This window comes from Mesoplodon bidens (assembly GCF_964165515.1).
Source record: "Mesoplodon bidens genome assembly, chromosome: 10".
NCBI classification, from domain to species: Eukaryota; Metazoa; Chordata; class Mammalia; order Artiodactyla; family Ziphiidae; genus Mesoplodon; species Mesoplodon bidens.
Genome location: NC_138172.1, coordinates 8452204 through 8465016, shown reverse-complemented (window position 1 = coordinate 8465016; position 12813 = coordinate 8452204).

Below are 12813 nucleotides of genomic sequence, written 5' to 3'. Positions count from 1 at the left end.
ATCTGCAGCCACTCCCCAGCGCTAGCACCCCCTCAGCTCCACCTCAGATCAGGCATTAGATTCTCATAAGGAGCACACAACCTAGATCCCTCGCATGTGCAGTTCACAATAGGGTTCGTGCTCCCATGAGACTAACACCGCCGCTGATCTGACAGGAGGCGGTGCTCAGGCGGTGATGCAAGCGATGGGGAGCGGCTGTAAATACAGGTGAAGCTTTGCTCGCTTGCCCTCTGCTCACCTCCTGCTGTGTGGCCCAGTTCCTAACTGGTACTGGTCTGTGGTTGGGGACCCCTGGTCTAGACAGAGAAAGAGACCCAGAAATTGCCTAACTCCCGCTTTGCAAAGTGGAGTGGTGGACCAGGGCTGCAAGTTGAGTCCAAGGACCAGGATAGCTACTGCACCCCAAGTCTCAACTCAACCCAGAAGAACTAAATCTCAGCTAAATCCACTGTTGGCTGTTGCTCTGCATTGGAAGGTATATCCAAGCCAAAGTCTTTCTGGAAGAGTTGAGATGCATCAATTTCAGATGAAAAACACCAAACGGGAAAGTACAAGAGCAAGGTAATAGATGCAAGAGGGAATTACAGGAACCAGAGGAAAGTGGAAACTAGTCAGAAACAAGCAAGAAAGGTCTGGAACAAGAAGACTGGTGGGCAGGTGCTCACAACTGCCTTTTATGATCCAGTGGTTGTTGAGGATTGGTGTGTCCACCAGCTTAAAGGAGCAGGGTCCAGACAAACATAAACAGCATTTGGTACCCGTAACCATGTCCCTCTGATTGGCGTGTACACCTGATCCAAGCTTGGCCAAACAGATTTTCTCTCCCAGGATCCACAAGTGAGACACCGATAGATAGGATCAAAAACCTCAACTAAGACCATACATACATAACATATATTTTATATAAGAAGAATGGGATGGCATTTTCTTAGGTACTTGTCAGGATCACACCAACCTAAATCTCAGGAACCCATCCTTCTGTCCAAGATGTGTGACAACAAAATCATTTCTTAAGATCCAAACACCTGGATTTTTCTCAAAATGTGACACCTGTGGTAGACACGTCAGATACCAACAAACCAGTACATTTCCATGGTACTTTATGGTGTTTTGACCCTCTAGGCAGCCCTGCAAGGAATAGGAATTTTCCACTCTATTATAAAGAGGATGACAATGGGTTAAGGAAAAGGAAGTCACTTGCCCAAAGACACCGAGCAGAGTGTATGGTAGATTTTTTAAAATGGGAACAGATTCTTCCCATCCCTGTATGCACTCCCCTTTGCAACACGACTGCTGCTCCTCCCATTAGGAGGTGGAGTCTATCTCTTTCCACCCTTTGAATCTGGGCTTGGCTATGTGACACACCAGACAGAAGTTTGAAAGTGGCTGAGCACTGAAGTTTGTCCTCTCCTGCTGCTGGGAGCACTGGGATTCCACAGGCAGGTGCCCAAGCTAGCCTCCCGGAGGATGAAAGACTGGCTAGAGAGAGCCAGCCATGCTAAGCGGTGTCTGTTTTAAAATGAAGAGAGAAAGATGGTTTGTCCTCAGAGTTCCCAAGAAGGGGGGCATGCCAGGCCACAGGGGACCACATGGGGGATGTACCAGGGTCAGGCATAGGCAGCGGGAGGAAAACACGGCCAGGAGCCTTTACTGTGGTTTCCCCAGGAAGGAACAGGTCAGGCACCATGCTTATTACTTAACATAAGGTGTTTCAATGAATCATCATAGTAACCTTATGAGGTGCTTTATTATTATTTCCACTTTACAGATGAGGAAACCACATCTTAGGTCAGATAACTATCCCAAAGTCACATGGCTAGTATGTGGCGGAGCCAGGATTTGAACCAGGGGTGTCTGGCTTTAGAGCTCAAAGTCCACGGAAGCTGCTGGCCCTGGTCCCTCCCAGAGTACCTGGCTGATCATGAGGCCCACCAGCTGTGGCCAGGGCACCAGGATGAAGCAGCACTCACAGGCCAGCACAGAAATGTGGAGAGGGGAGGCACGGAGGAATTCCCTGGGTGCTTCTCACCTCAGGGGAAGCTCTCCTTTGGTCCTGATTCTGCCTTTCACAGCTCTTAACACCAGGCAGCACCCGCCGCCTCCAGCCCCTCGATGTCCCAGTGTAGGACCCACCCGGGACGGAGGCAGGGGCAGGGCTGGCGTGGCGGGGCGGTCTGGGGGGCCGGAAGCAGCTCAGCCGTGTGTCGCTGAGGGCTCAGCAAACACCCACACTCCAGCCCCACTACTCCAGGCTGCCCATGTTGTTCCTTGGGGTGGGGGAAAGGTGTATGAAGGACACTGACTAAAATCCTAAGGAAAAGGACTGAACACAGGCTGATGCTCTGAGCCCTCCACTGGCCACGCACTGTCTGGGATCATCAGCGTGTCCCCTGGACACGAGATGACGAACACCCATGTCGCTCTCCACCCACTCCTGGGCAACTCATTATTTTAGTGACTTAGGCCAGCCTGCACATCAGGGACCGCCCCCCAGTGTGACTCAGGAGGGCTGGGAAGACCGCCTGGAGTTGTCTCCTCTGCATCCTGTTGGAGCAGGGAAACCCACCCAGCCTTGGGTTGAAAAGCTTTTCACACTCTCCGAGTCCCCTGGGAAAAGAGGAGCTGCACCTTCAGCTTCCCCACAGGCTTCCGAAAGTTCCAGGTTCACGAGACCCTCGTGGCACCAGGGTTTGTTCACGATGCCCCTGGGCCACTAGACATGCCCACCAGCCCCATTCACCATGGAGTCAGGTCCAAGACACTCCCTGAGCACCCGTGTACTAGCAACAGCTACGACAACATGCACAGAAATTAATCTTTCCATCCCATTCTTAAAGGACCACAATTACTTCCTGGTGGGACAGGGGTGCCTGGTGGGCAACTCCTCACACCTCACGATGCGACTGGACACTGCCACCTTCCATTCTGTCCACACTGCTTGTCACCGGGACGCCCATCCCTGCAAACACTGGAAACCCAGACTTTGCAAAGACATGACATCATCTAAGGGAGCACAGAGTGATCCGCTGACCCCTTCCTCATGGGGTTGGAGAGGCATTTGCGCGGCTTTGCTTCCCTCAGAACAAAACCGGCTGAGCCCCGAGCTCGCGGCAGCTCCCTGCTAGGCTCGGCGCAGCGCGGCTACCAGTGGGCGGCAGGCAGAGCACCAGGGCCTTTGCTAACACAAGCAGGGCAGGGGCCTGGGGGCCCAGGGGACAAGGAGGCGTTTGGGGGCGGGAGGGAGGGAGGGAGAGAATGGGTGACTGCACAGGAGGCAGAAGAGACTAAACATATCATTTAACCCCTGCAAGGTTCTCTTCCCCACTGGTAAACGGGACCTAACCATAGCCGTGTCCTGCCTCCTTCAAGGATTATCAGGAGATCCTGGGTTTAGAAACGGTTTGCGAACTGGAAAGCCTGGAACAAATGCTGGACGTTGCAGCCACAGCACATCCTCATCCCCAGAGACGACTGGAGGGTCCCTTCCCCATGGGCGCATCGCGTACCCCCAGCACCCTGAGGAAACACAACCGATTCCAAATGATGCTCGCTGCTCATGCTGCTCCCTTTAGGTAACACCGTGCTGGTTGCGTACAGGTCTCTGCAGGCTTCCGAAGGAGCAGTTATTATCTCAAAGGCAAGGTTCCCATGCCCAGCAAGGTCGCTGAGGGAAAGAAGAATGCAACCCTGAATGCGGGCAAAGCACTGCCAGCATTCAGAAACCTTAAAAACAATTCCATAAATGCTGTCCTGGACTTCCCTCTGGGCCACAAGGCTTTCCAGCAAATATGAATGAAGAGGAGCTTGACTGTATTACAAAATTAATAATGTAGGATGGTAGCTGCCAAAGCCATTCATAATCTTAATTGCTTCTGCGTGCGTTTTCTTGAAAGCTATTTCATGTTTGTCAAGAAGTAGGAATGAAGTCTCTTCCTTAGACACTTATATGGTCAGGCACCAAACAGGGCTGTACTTGCTGCACACAGTAAGGGTGGCTCTGAAAATACGTGTGTTCAAAATCTAATAAACACACTTTTACTTTGCTGACAGGCTCAGAAGAAAATGCATTCCTTAAAAAGAACAACCTCCCACTCTTTCACCCCATTTTTTAGTCTACATTTTCACAGATGGCTGCTGAAAGCACTTGGATCATGTAAAATTTTGAACTAAAGGCAAATATTCGATCCGTAGAGTCAACGTATGATTTTTGCAGTTGCAAAGATACCGGAAAGGGTAAATGCGTGCAGTTTGAAGACAGGTCTAATTTTACCAAACTGCATCGTGGCCCTAAAAATTCTGCTCCTTAGATGTACAATTAGGGCTAATTCCAGGATTCTAGGAGAAACGAGGGGCCCGCAAGCCTCCCCGCAGGAGAGCAAGAGCAGAGTGAACAGGAGGGCGTGAACCAGGAGTGGTTTCTTGTGAGCACAGGAGTCTCCAGCCTGGACTTTTACAGCCACTTCTAAGCGATGATGAGAGCTGAGACACATGGGCCTCCCTGGTGCTCCCTGAAACAGACTGTGGGTCACAGAAGAAAATCATGACTCGGTTCCAGCCCCAGGATCTGGAGTCAGGCCTGTCTGCAGTTTGAATCTCATGTGGCCTTGGGCAAGTTGCATCCTATCTTTGTGCCTCAGTCCCCCATCTGTCAAACTGGGCCAATACTATCTACAGAGTGCTACGTTCCAGTGCAGCGCTGCAGGGGTCAGAGCTGCAAAGTCACCAACCCTACACAGGAAGACTTGTTTTCTTCCCGGCTGGGGACCCAAGGAGTCACAGACTCGTGAGCTGCCATGCTCACTGAGCCTGCCTCGCCTCCGGCGCATCCTCTGACCGAGCAGTTCAACGCTGGTGCGTCTCAGAATGCCCTGTGGAGCTGATAAGAACACACAGGCCCCCAACACATGGGTATAGGAGAGACTGTGTGTGGCCTGTGTGTGTTTAACCAAGTTCCCCAGGTGAGTCTGATACTGTCCAAAGGTAGAGAACACTGTCTAGATGCATTTAAAGCCCAGGATACCTTTCAGCAAGAAAAATCTTACAGAGACTGCTATATAAGTGAGTTCAGTGGTTCTCTCACATGGCTGGACATTATACCTACCCAAGGAGTTTTTACACTCCTGAGGCTGGAGACTCACGCCTCAGAATCTGGTTGAGGGATTTCCCTGGTGGCACAGTGGTTAAGAATCTGCCTGCCAGCGCAGGGCACACGGGTTTGAGCCCTGGTCTCGGAAGATCCCACATGCCGCGGAGCAACTAAGCCCGTGCGCCACAACTACTGAGCCTGTGCTCTAGAGCCCGCAAACCACAACTACTGAGCCCATGAGCCACCACTACCGAAGCTCGCGTGCCTAGAGCCCGTGCTCCGCAACAAGAGAAGTCACCGCGATGAGAAGCCCGCACAAAGAGTAGCAACAAAGAGTAGCCCCCGCTCGCCGCAACTAGAGAAAGCCTGCGCGCAGCAACAAAGACCCAACAAAGCCAAAAAAATTAATTAAATAAATATTTTTTTAAAAAAAACGCAGCAGCTGTTATTATTTTTTAAAAATCTGGTTAGATAGCCCGGGAGTGCAGCCCGGGAGCCAGATTTTCACAGCTCCCGAGGTGTCCAAACGTGCAGCAAAGTTTCAGAAGCCCTGAGTTACGTCCAAGTTAAGCACTCAGTGGCCTCTCCTTGCCACCACCCAGTGCACCCTCTTCTCCACCCCAAGGCGTCACCACCAGACCCCAAGACCTCATGAGGATGCGTGCAAACCAACTGCCTCCACTGGCAGCAGAGAAGCCCCGCCAAGCTGGTTTGACTCAGCACGTCATTCATCTCCGGCCAAGTAGGGCCAGCAGCTCAGAGGCAAGGGCAGCAAGATTATCTTCTGTTCTGGGCAGTCTGCCCCCAGCACTGTCCCCTAAACCTCTAGCCTGGCTGCCAGCTACCTGCCCCTCCAGCCCTCAGTGCAATACAGGCTGCAAGAGGGCAGGGCTTTTTGTCTGTTTGCTCAGAACCGTACCCCTGGTATGGAGAACAGGACGCAGCACTTAGTACATGCTCAACAGACATGATCTGAAAAAATGAATGAATGAGTGAATGTGACTGGGAAATGGGTCCTGGGCTTGTTGTACCCTTCCCGAGAACACGTGCATCTCTATGGGACATTCTGGAAAGACCAAAACCCCCAAAGGCCCCAAGAGATGGAACTCCAGGTATCTACCAGGTGGCTGGCCAGGAAGATTCCTTAGGGCTGGGAATCTCAAGAGAGCTCAATTCACCCCAGGAACGGGATATCCACAGGGACGTTGGAGTGCGTCTAGCTGGAGTGGGTCTAATCTATGGCTTCAAACTTTTCTACAGAGCACTATGGCTTCCACCAAGGACTTGAAGGGTCTCCATGGAAACAGTGGGGTTGGATGGGCAGGACACCCCACTCTCAAAACATCCACCAAGAGCATTCCCTGATAACCTGTTTCACATATGCAGCTCCAGGTAAGTTTCCATTAAAAGAAAGGATGTTGGGGTTTTTTTGTTTTGCTTCTGTGTTTAATGTTTGAAACAACCCTAGCTATCTTGTTTAGCTAAACAAGTAAATCTTTATACTTTCTTTATCAAGACCGAGAGTGTGTCTTCCAGCTGGAGGGAAAGGGAGGAGCTGATGCCAAGGCATCATCCAGAAGGAAGCTTCTGTTGGGTGTTACCTGTGCCTGCAGTCCAAGAAGGAGAAGGGCCCAGGACCTCTCTCCAGATGCTCCAGATTCCTACATCCTCATCCTTTCCTGCTCCTGTCAATCCAGATACGAGGCTTTGGGAATGAGAAATGAGATGGCATCACTTCTCAGCTCAAACTGCCCGAAGACTGGTCATGAAAAATGTCAAGGACGACATGCCCACACGGCCTTGCAGATGAGGTCCAGGCCCACAGAGGTCTACCAGCCTGTAACACTTGTTTCCCCGCCATGGCAGCAATGGTGGGACCATATATCATGTGCTAAGAAAACTCTTACTTGAACTTCAAATATATGGATCCTGGGTAGTAGTGATAATAAGCAATACTTTCCAATTTTCTCCATTAGACGGTATGCTTGTTTAGAAGACATAAACTTACTTAGGTCTTTACTTCTAGAGCCTAACACATAGTAGGTGGCCCAGAAATCGCCATTGTTTCACTCTATTTCATATATGTTAATTAATAATCCAACAACTCTATGATAGAGACTACCATTGACTTTATTTTTAGTTATAGAAATTGAGAATCAAAGAGGATAGATGAAGCCCCAAGTTATAATTAGCCTAAAATGGAACCAGGAACAGAATCAGAATCTTAACCCAAGTCTTCCTCATCTAAATCCTACACTTTTTTTTTTTTTGGCCACACCCTGCAGCTTGTGGGATCTTAGTTCCCTGACCAGGGATGGAACCCGTGCCCCCTGCAGTGGAAGCACAGAGTCCCTAACCACTGGACCGCCAGGGAAGTCCCCCTAAACACTACACTCTTGCAAATGCCTAAGGCTTATGGACAGAGTCTAAATGGAGCACGTCTGAAGGTTCAGTCCACTAGAGGAAGACAGGAGTCCAAGTCTGCAGGCCTCAGTCTCCAGCGAGGAGTCTTCATTTGAGAAGACCCAAGAGGACTATCTCCTATGGGCTCTTGGCCCTGAAGACTGAAGCACTTTCTAGGGCATCTTTTTTTTTTTTTTAATCTTTTATTTACTTTTTTATACAGTAGGCATTTATTAGTTATCTACTTTATATATATTAGTGTATATATGTCAATCCCAATCTCCCAATTCATCCCACCACCACCACTCCCCCGCCCTGCATTCCCCCCTTGGTGTCCATACATCTGGTCTCTACATCTGTGTCTCTGTTTCTGCCTTGCAAACCTGTTCATCTGTACCATTTTTCTAGATTCCACATATATGCCTTAATATATGACAGTTGTTCTTTCTGACTTACTTCACTCTGTATGTCAGTCTCTAGGTCCATCCACGTCTCTACAAATGACCCAATTTCGATCCTTTTTATGGCTGAGTAATATTCCATTGTATATATGTACCACATCTTCTTTATCCATTCGGCTGTTGATGGGCATTTAGGTTGCTTCCATGACCTGGCTATTGTAAATAGTGCTGCAATGAACACTGGGGTGCATGTGTCTTTCTGAATTATGGTTTTCTCTGGGTATATGCCCAGTAGTGGGATTGCTGGGTCATATGGTACTTCTATTTTTAGTTTTTTAAGGAACCTCCATACTGTTCTTCATAGTGGCTGTATCAACTGACATTCCCACCAACAGTGCAATAAGGTTCCCTTTTCTCCACACCCTCTCCAGCATTTGTTGTTTGTAGATTTTCTGATGATGCCCATTCTAACCAGTGTGAGGTGATACCTCACTGCAGTTTTGATTTGCATTTCTCTAATAATTAGTGATGTTGAGCAGCTATTCATGTGCCTCTTGGCCATCTGTATGTCTTCTTTGGAGAAATGTCTATTTAGGTCTTCCCATTTTTTGAGTGGGTTGTTTGTTTTTTTAATATTCAGCCGCATAGGCTGTTTATATATTTTGGAGATTAAGCCTTTGTCCATTGATTCATTTGCAAATATTTTCTCTCATTCTGAGGGTTGTCTTTTCGTCTTGTTTATAGTTTCGTTTGCTGTGCAAAAGCTTTTAAGTTTCATTAGGTCCCATTTGTTTATTTTTGTTTTTATTTACATTATTCTAGGAGGCGGGTCAAAAAACATCTTGCTATGATTTATGTCAAAGAGTGTTCTTCCTATGTTTTCCTCTAAGAGTTTTATAGTATCCAGGTCTTTAATCCATTTTGAGTTTATTTTTGTGTACAGTGTTAGGGAGGGTTCTAATTTCATTCTTTTACATGTAGCTGTCCAGTTTTCCCAGCACCACTTATTGAAGAGACTGTCTTTTCTTCATTGTATATCCTTGCCTCCTTTGTCATAGATTAGTTGACCACAGGTGTGTGGGTTTATCTCTGGGCTTTCTATCCTGTTCCATTGACCTATATTTCTGTTTTGGTGCAAAGTACCATATTATCTTGATTACTGTAGATTTGTAGTATAGTCTGAAGTCAGGGAGTCTGACTCCTCCACCTCCGTTTTTATCCCTCAAGACTGCTTTGGCTATTTGGGGTCTTCTGTGTCTCCATAAAATTTAAAAATTTTTTGTTCTAGTTCTGTAAAAAATGTCATTGGTAATTTGATAGGGATTGCACTGAATCTGTAGATTGCTTTGGGTAGTAGAGTCATTTTCATAATATTGATTCTTCCAATCCAAGAACATGGTATATCTCTCCATCTGTTTATGTCATCTTTGATTTCTTTCATCAGTGTCTTATAGTTTTCTGAATACAGGTCTTTTACCTCCTTAGGTAGGTTTATTCCTAGGTATTTTATTCTTTTTGTTGCAGTGGTGAATGGAATTGTTTCCTTGATTTCTCTTTCTGATCTTTTGTTGTTAGTGTATAGGAATGCAAGAGATTTCTGTGTATTAATTTTGTATCCTGCAACTTTACCAAATTCATTGATGAGCTCTAGCAGTTTTCTGGTGGTATCTTTAGGATTATGTATGTATAGTATCAGGTCATCTGCAAACAGTGACCGTATTACATCTTCTTTTCCAATCTGTATTCCTTTTATTTCTTTTTCTTCTCTGACTGCCGTGGCTAGGACTTCCAAAACTATGTTGAATAATAGTGGTGAGAGTGGACACCTTGTCTTATTCCTGATCTAGAGGAAATGCTTTCAGTTTTTCACCACTGAGACTGATGCTTGCTGTGGGTTTGTTGTATATGGCTTTTATTATGTGGAGGTAGGTTCCCTCTATGTCTAGGGCATCTTTAAGAGCCCGGCATCCTGCTTCCTCCTGCCCTATCTCCAGCTCTGAGTCACACTTGTCAGACTGTCCCCAGTGATCAGATCAGACTGGCTCTGTCGGCTGTCTGTGCCTTGACGCACTTGGGACAACAGAAAAGGAAAGAACTTGGCTGACCTGGTTTAGTCCCCAACCTTCCACACCAGTGACAAGCAGGACATTCACCATAAGACTCTGGGAAGTGCCCCAGAGTTTGGGAAAGACATTAGGTGAGGTGAGAAATCGGCTGCCCAGGAAACACTCCAGGTCTGAACACTCCAAATGCCTAACAATAGATTCCTGATCATAGGTAAGTATAGGCTCTAATAATATACAGGCCCTAGTAACAGAACAGGCTTCAGGGCTACACCCTAAAATAGGCCTTAACGTTTACCAACGGGAGACAAAGGTTGATTGAATTGGGATATGGGATATATTTCCTGCTACATTTGCCGGCATCACCTACAGATAAAATGACATCCAGTGGAAGGAAGGGATATCTCTTCCTGATGCTTCATTTTAGGAACATGAAAGCTTTTCCTAGAAGCTCCGCAGAGACATCCCCTCATGTCCCTTCAAAGAATAGCAACACATGCAGGGACCTAAACCAATCTCTGGTAAGAGATATGGGAACACCACGATTGACTCTGACGCATCAGGATTTGTCCCTGAAGCTGGGGATGGACTCACTGATTCCTGAATCCTCCTTCCAGGAAGCGGGGAGGTGGGGGAGCAAGGGATGCACAAAGAAGCTAAAGAAGAGGAAGAGGAGGAGGAGGAAAGGAAAACGGTTCTGTAAACCACTACCAGTGTTTGTTATGAAGTTAAATTATTCCACTACTTGCTGTTCCTATTATGCAACCATTAAAATAATTATTAAAAACGATGGGGCAGGGCTTCCCTGGTGGCGCAGTGGTTGGGAGTCCGCCTGCCGGTGCAGGGGACGCGGGTTCGTGCCCCGGTCCGGGAGGATCCCACATGCCTCAGAGCGGCTGTGCCCGTGAGCCATGGCCGCTGAGCCTGCGCATCCGGAGCCTGTGCTCCGCTACGGGAGAGGCCACAACAGTGAGAGGCCCGCGTACCACAAAAAACAAACAAACAAACAAACAAACAAAAACGATGGGGCAGCATGATGTCTCATAATTTAATAAGATGAAAAAACCAGGAGACAAAAACGTACGTGTATGAGGTGTGCAGCACACAAATGTGTCTGTATGTGGATAATACTGGAAATCACATGCCACAATGAAATTAATTCAGAGACACGTTAGATGGAGGGACTGAGACTGACTTCATTTTTCAATTTCCCAAACATCCTGTAATGTTAGAAAATGTTAATAATTGTAATAACGTGAATAATTAATAAAACAAAAAACAGCCTATGAGCTGAACATAGCTCTGATGGAGATACAGAAATCAAGCAGAGCGTGTGGATATTCTAGCCTAGGTCAGGCTCAGAGAGACTCTGAGATCCACATGCTGCGTTGGAGGGAATGATTTCTCAAGGCGAGATTCTGAGCATCTGGGCATCTCTCTAAACAAAATTAAGTTTGTGTTTTGTTCCTACACCAGAGCATGTTGTTTAAAAAAAAAAAAAAAGCTTAATGAACTTATAGTACGTGTGAAGGGTATGTACGTTCTCGGTGGGCAGCCAGACATTAAATATAGACTACTCAGTCCACCCAGAATTCACTCTTGAAAACACCAGAGAGAACTGGAAAAGACAGGTGCTGATCCTCCGGAGCAACAAGGTCTGGGGCCTGCATGCTACCCAGCAGGAGAGACAAACAGGGGTTTCAAAAACCAACCCAGAATCTTAAGGGTCGAGGGCAGGCACTTTGCCTATAGGTGTTGATTCTCACTCGGGCAACTCTCTGTAGCGAGACCCCAGGGTGATGTGCAGCAGATTTTTACATATATATTAAGTTCAGCTGGTCTTAGAATATAAAGGGATTTGTCTAAAATGGAGGGGTCCCCAATTAGTTGCCCCCGCGTGGACCCAGGCTCAGGAAAGGCTGGAGTGGCAGAAGATGGTTAGCTCACACTGGCAACAATAATCCGTTCTCAGGAGGGACAACCACACTCGGGAAAGCCCTGGACGTGTGACGCCCCTCAGAGTGTCCTTTGTTTTGGGAAGGATGCTGTCGGCTGCATGTAACAGACGGCCCCATCTCAAAATGCCAACGCTGAAGACAAACGTTATTTAACAGGAGTCCAGAGCTGGGTGAGCAAACGCAGCTGCCCAACAACACCTTCAGGGATGAGGAGGATTCTCTCCATCTTCCTGTTCCACTACCTTCAGCCTGGGCTTTGCTCTCAGACTCACTCCCTTCCTGGTAGCAAGACGGTGGTCCCCAGTGCAGCGTGACACCCAAACACAGTAACATGCAGAAGAAGAAAAGACGACCTTTCATTCCTGTGTGTCTCCTTCTGACAGTGAGGAATCCTCTCCCAGAAGCCCCTGCCACACGCCTCTCACACCTCCGTGACCACAACTGCACCAAGCGCTCGAGCCCAAACCAATGACCGGCGAGGGGAGCCGCCATCGCGAAGGACAGGGCCACGTGAATCAGGGCAGACACACCGGATGGAGGTGGAATTCCATTAGAAACGGGGAGGGGGACGTCCTGGGTATGAACCAAGGCACGGCTACACCCAGGTACCCATGCTCTTGACATTGCCCCCATCCCCTACAGCACAAACACGCCTCCCTGACCTCTCCCACCGTCTCCTTTCCATGGGCCTGTTTTCCAGTCTAGCCACGCATCAGAAATTCTCCTCCTAGAGCGTCACGGCTTCTGTGGAGCTGGCTGGGAACTCCTGCCTCAATCAGAACTCCTTCCTCTCCTGGGTCCCACATCATCGTCCTCATACTCGCCACCATCCACCTCCTATATTAGTCAGCTAAGTGGCTTCTGTCTTCCCCAAACTAGACTTTGAGCTTCCCGGGGACAGA